The sequence below is a fragment of the Protopterus annectens genome, chromosome 3.part1, assembly GCF_019279795.1.
Source record: "Protopterus annectens isolate FY-2018-M chromosome 3.part1, PAN1.0, whole genome shotgun sequence".
Lineage (NCBI taxonomy): Eukaryota > Metazoa > Chordata > Ceratodontiformes > Protopteridae > Protopterus > Protopterus annectens.
Window position 1 is genome coordinate 1104518674 of NC_056732.1, and position 6000 is coordinate 1104524673.

General features: G+C 43.4%; 1 protein-coding gene across 2 annotated transcripts in view; it reads right to left on the bottom strand.

The window, feature by feature from the left end:
* The window catches only part of AGO2 (argonaute RISC catalytic component 2), a 2267075-nt gene that overhangs the window by 1513579 nt on the left and 747496 nt on the right, over positions 1-6000 (bottom strand). The gene's annotated exons all lie outside the window — the stretch shown is intronic.

A 6000-nucleotide genomic window follows, 5' to 3' on the forward strand; every position in this document is an offset into this window, starting at 1 on the left:
GCCACTGTCAGTGTCAGAGTTGGTCCAACAAGTATGTGCTATAACAGGGGATAGTATATGCCGATATATTGTAACAGTAGACATATGTATGGGTGTATAAGTAAGATGAACATGTCAAAGGTGGGCTTACTGTGCAAATATGGTTTACATTGTGGGATATAATGCCAATAACTGTGTAATGTACAGTATTTTAGGCAGATCTGTATTCCATTTTTCATAGCATTTCTGTTATGTTTTGCAAACATTAGTTATTTCTATTGGCAATTACAATACTCAATAACAGGATACATATCACTTGTATTCATCTGACAGTTTAGCAGCATGAAAGCAAAGATAATTGGAAGAGCTAGGTAACTATCCATGCACATAACACATGTAATATCCACCTCTCTAGTATCATTTCAAGCAATAACAGCTGTGCATGTGTACATGTTATGCAAATGTGTCGTGACCCATGTTACAGGGCTGGGCCAAATGGCTATGTGTACACCTACATAGAGTGGATATTGAGAGTAGAGATACACTGGTTGAACTACCAGGTTTGTGTAGCTTAACTTCTCATTGCCAACCTAACAGCCGCTTGCACATACTGTATGTAAGGTAGTGCACAGTACTGGTAATGAAACAGGTTGCATATCCTCTTTAACTCCAGTGTAACATTTGCAGTAGGAGTGTAAGATGTAGGAGACTGATGCCCATGTGTAATAGCTGCTTCATAGGTGATGGCTTACACTATCTGATTGTATCCTGATCATGTTGATAATGGCAACAGAGTCTATTGATACATGACTCTGTTTGGGGAGTGGGTGTCTGTGCCCAGCAGAGCTCATGGTCCTGGTGGATATGTAAGTATATACCCAGAAAAGGAAACAGACCTGTAGACACTTGCATCATCTGTAATCAACTATCAGGATGTGATGTGTTCCTCAGAGGAGGATTGCTGCTAAAGGTAGCTTCAATGTTTCCATAATAGCCAGTGTTGTCACGTCCATTACACAAATATTTACATGTGATCATCACTGTCTAAAACATCTTCATAAGCAATAAGTAAACTAAATACAGTACTTGGTACTTGTAGTACTGACTGCTCATACAGGCATGTCCACTAGTCAGCTACTGGTGTTTACTAATGTCAGCTTTGTGTATGTGGCCATCCTAGGGGAATGTAATCTCTATGTCATGTACACTGCCAAACCCACCTAACACCACACCCCACACATTGTCTTGGATGCAGCTACAGGGGTAAGCTGAAATGCAGTCCAGTCTACAGCCATGACTGGACTGGACAGTCATGAGGTGTAGGTTAACACATGCATCTCATCATCACAACCAATACATACCCTTACCAAAACACAGTAAGGACACCTACACACACTACCAGAAATCACACACATTCACAGATGCGTCTAAGCATCTGGCCAAACAAGTGACCTCCCAAGCTGGAGTAGACAGACAATGAAATACACAAATTGTATGACATAGTTTGCATAATTGTGTCACTCCTCAGAACACATGGCCGGAAACATGCCCAACAGTACTCATTTGTGAATGCAAACTCTAGCATTATGTTACACACCAAGCTATACGAGGGCATACATACTGTCAGCTGCCTGTCTGTCATGATTAGCCACATACCCATGCACTTAGACCACCTTTTGAACTATACACATGGCTCTGGCATATTCCATGTTGTTGTGCAGGACCTGTGATGCAGTAGCCTGGACTGCATGGAACACATGTAGGAACTGTCAGGTCTTGTAGCCCATGCAGGTATGTCCCAAGGCCTGGGTAGCATTCTGCCATTGGCCAGAATGATACTGCAGTACAGGGAGAAAAGGATTGTATTCCTCAATTGTCAAATGTAGGGTGCAATTCAAAGGGTATCCAGTATCTCTTTTCCTGGGATAACATGGTTGACAGACCATGATGCTTTGCCAGACAGGGCCTGCACCTGTCACCTCTGGGAATCTGGATACTGGCTAGAGCCCATGCTTCCCCTATAGTGCCTTCATCATGCACAGTTCAAGTTAAAGTCCACTGCTATTACAGGGACAGCCAAGCAACAAACTGTGGGTCTCGCTACTCAGTGATACATGTCAGAAACACAATATGGACTCACATATGTCAATCCCTAACATAGAGAGCATATCTGTGCAGTGACTGAGACATGTTTCAACGCTCTGGAAAGCACACCTGCATGACCATGTTATAATACATACCTCACCTCTTGTCCATTATCCTTTATTCGAACACACGGGCCACAGGTGTGTCCATATTCCTGAAGGATACATACACCTCCACTCTACTTGCACTTGCATAACTTCAGTTGCATTATGCTGAGCAACTACCTTTGTGCCAAAGTGGAATCCAAATTGCACCTTGCCACAGAACACCCACCATGCCGCAGAATTCCCAAATTTCATATTGTGCTGTAATGGGGAAGATTAGGTTTGAGACAGAAAACCATAATAATGACTACTCTCAACTATTCCATTATGAACTGGGAAGACTCCTCATGTGCCAACACCTGCGCTCAATGCATGTTGGATTCCATCAATCCCAATGACCTGGAATACAATAGTCACACAAACAGGGCTAACAGTATGCTACACATAGTCAGTCCCCAAAGCTAATGTTATGCGTCGTAAGATCAAAGTGGTGACTGTCATGGCACCCATGCAGATGGACATTGCATGTGCAAATGCTGAATCCTATACAAATGAACCTTAAGCAGTCACATACATGCAGGGATTTTGCCATTGAAACAGAACCAAGATTCAACCAAACACAAGCAAAAAGGCATACTGGTGATACCCTGCCTTAAACTGTACCACAAAAAGTAGTGACTGTTGCAAGAGTGAACAGACATGAGTTGAGATGATCCCTGTTCAGCTTCAGTAGATGCAGATACACCATGTAAAACCACACAAAGCTACTCTGAAACTAATCAGCCATATATTATGAGGCCAACCACAGAGCATTCTATAGCTGTGTCATGAATCATAATGGCAACAACAAGACCTGCAGTGTTGCACAGCACTATGGCATGGGAAGTACTGCACCTACAGAAATAGCACCTGTTCATCCAGATAGGGTCTTGGAGAACCTAAACCTACTCCCACCCCCCAACAGGTACACATATTTATATATCTGTGTACACTATAGATCCCCTGTAATAGCAACTATGCAGGTACAAGCTGCCCTCTCTAAAGCCATACATACAGCTTTCATGGGACCCGTCAACATCCCAGGGTGTATCCTACACAAATGTAAGAACAATTTGCTCTCCATGTACACATCATGTTCTATCATAGCTCCATATCAGGCTGTGTACACACTGAATGGTGCACAGCAACAGTTATCACACCCCACAAAGGGGGAGACACCACTGATAATGGGAAATAGTGCACTACTACCCTGCTAAGTCTGGTCTGTAAGGTCATGAACCATGATCAACTTATTTGATGTAGTCAGCACAGATGTAGATGACAGTAAGGTTGATTCACACAGCATACCATGACCTTGCCAGGTCTTAGGACATCATCATCCATACTGTGTTCCAGCTACACTCAGTAAACTAGGTGTATATTCCTATGTCAAAGGAGTGGTTGGCAACTGGACTACTGGCAGAACCAACACTACAGAAGGTGTCTGACTAATACATACACATCAAACCAGCTACAGTAATACAGGGTTCAATCCTGATACTCACCCTCTTTGTTATCTATACCACACAGACTAACACAGAAGGCATCTGCCTATTGATGTTTGCAAATGACTATGAACTAGGAGCAATAGTTGACTCAATGTGTGCTGTGGTCAACATACAGAAGGGCCTTTGTGGGTCAGATGTGTGGTGTGTGATGTATGGCCACAATCTGACAGCTAAGTATTGCATTGTCATCCCCTATGTTAAAAATCCTGTACTTATGAACTACCACCTAGGCAGCGGTCAACATAATGGAAACTGTGTGTGTATGGGATGCAGCTGGACAGCAGTCTTTCCTTTGATAGTTACTTCACCACACCAGTCAGCTAGTCATATGTGGCACCCCTAATCATGACAGGGTGCCATCCATGAATATGGAGATCATTGTTCAGTCATACTCAACACTCATGTGACCCATAATAGATCACATATTTCCTTTAAGGGTTATTGCCCATGTTCAGCTGGCCTACACTGCCCTTCCCAATCCCTAGCTCCACTATGTAGCATGCAGCCTACCCTGAATAAAGCCATGTCCAACCCAGAGATGTCGGACATGCTACACTTAACACATCCTAATTCCAGATAAGCACATACTTCATGAACATCTACCTTTCTAGTACAAGGATCACAAATGCCTGGCAAATCTCTGTCCTATACACTTTACATACTCCTGCCATACTATGCATCCCTGTCCAGCAAAGCTGCACATTGCCCCTCTTTGTGACATGGTGTGATGACTGCATGGCAAATATATCAGTAACCCTGTGGATCAGTTCTATGGCACTACTTGAACTGGCCACTGAAACTTACCTATCTGTTGGCTACAGCTAGGTAACCTTTCAACCTATGCTCATAAATGTCCCAGGGCATATAGCCTACTAGTTCACTAGAACCAACCCTGCAAATACCATCAAGCTAGCTATTGTCCCGTGTGTTTAACATGTGCAACACAGGTAATACATGGCAGGATGCTACACAGCTGTACAGTGCCATGTAGATGTATATGGCAAAACACATACATGTAAAACATTCTATGAGCAAGTCTGCAGGGTCACAGGTCACATCCCTTAAGGCTGTGTATGACTAGATATGTGACATATACAAGCATTAAGGTCTATTGCATTAATGTGAACACATCCAGGCATGTGCTGAGAGGTAAAGACACCAGTACAGGCAAACAGACATGCCCACATCAAGACAACATCCACATGGAGTATGAGCAATGTCATCACTTGACACACACATATATGGTGATAACATCACATCACCAGTAAGTGTCAAATGTGTGTGAGTTAAACATGTCAGGGGTGTTAGTGTCATGTAGATTTGCAAAGACATATTTGTAATCTTAATAAATGTGATACACATGTATGTTCAGCTGTACTTCTATACTTCCCTGTGAGTTACTGTGACCTGTCTCCATCATTATGTCTTCCAGGTATGCCATGTGCTAGACTGCCAGCATACACCCACTTGGCGGATGAGGTCCTCATCCCATATCTCCTCGACAGCCATTTAATACTTTTCAGCCATGTGCCACAGGATGCACAGCAGCAGGATTCCTTGTGGGAGGAACTCCGCAGGAGGGTAAATGATGTTGGCAGCCACAATTGCACCTATCAGCAAGAGCGCCAACACTGCACCGACATCATAAGATGGGCAAACAGTGTGCTAATGCAATCACCAGGGAACAAGGTGCAACAGGTGGGGGGCCACTCACCCAGCCTCCACTCACATGTACCGAGGAGCTACTGGCCAACCTGGGGACACCTGCAGACTTCGATCCTGGAGTTGCCTGGTAAGTCAGTACTGCACATATAACACAACTATGTTTCACAAAGTTACATGTGTTACTGTACAATATGTAATGTAACATCATATGCAAGGGATGTATGCACACATGCCACATACTATAGTCTGCTAGTCTATGTATGCACAGATGTGCATACTCCATAGTATAGTGTATTGTACTGGCTTATGTACTAACATGGACATTGTACCCTGTAGCTATCACATAGGTGTTGATGATGATATTACTGCTGTGACACTCCTGTTTAGGTACCTCTGGCATTTTGCAGTGACAGCAGCCTGTGTCAGGTGAGATTGTTATTATTTACCAGGCTTGATAATGCACAGATCATATTAATTGCATGCTATCTGCCATAACACACGTACACATAATGTATGGTGGTCCTGTTAATATACACAATAATCTGTTCACCTGTGAGAGAGGGGAACTTTGAGCAGCCATCTGTCCCTGGAGGAGTGGTTCCAGCCCAGAAGTTAATTAT